Here is a 361-nt window from a genome sequence, read left to right on the forward strand (position 1 = left end):
CCTCTTCCTCCTCCTCTTCCTCGCGGTGACTCCTCGTCAGAAGGTAAATCCCGCTGCTTTATTCTCTCGAGGATCGACGGAAACACGCGCACGTTTAACGTTTTAACGGAGAAAAAACTAAAAAAAGTTTCACGTTTATTTTCAAACTTCTCCCGGCGCCCGCTCGCCTGCGTCACCGGATGACAGTCGACGTTAGATGACGAAGGCGAGCGAACGTTCTGTTGGGAGTTGTAGTTCAATGTGACTACAAACGCGATTTTAGTGTTTTTGAATCTCTTTTCTCAATATAACCGATTAATTTTATAATTATATTATGTATAATATCGCCGTTTTTACTTTATTCTATTTTTTTTATTTTATT

This window comes from Morone saxatilis, unplaced genomic scaffold (assembly GCF_004916995.1).
Source record: "Morone saxatilis isolate NCDOM2014 unplaced genomic scaffold, NCSU_SB_2.0 Contig18, whole genome shotgun sequence".
Taxonomy (NCBI): Eukaryota; Metazoa; Chordata; class Actinopteri; family Moronidae; genus Morone; species Morone saxatilis.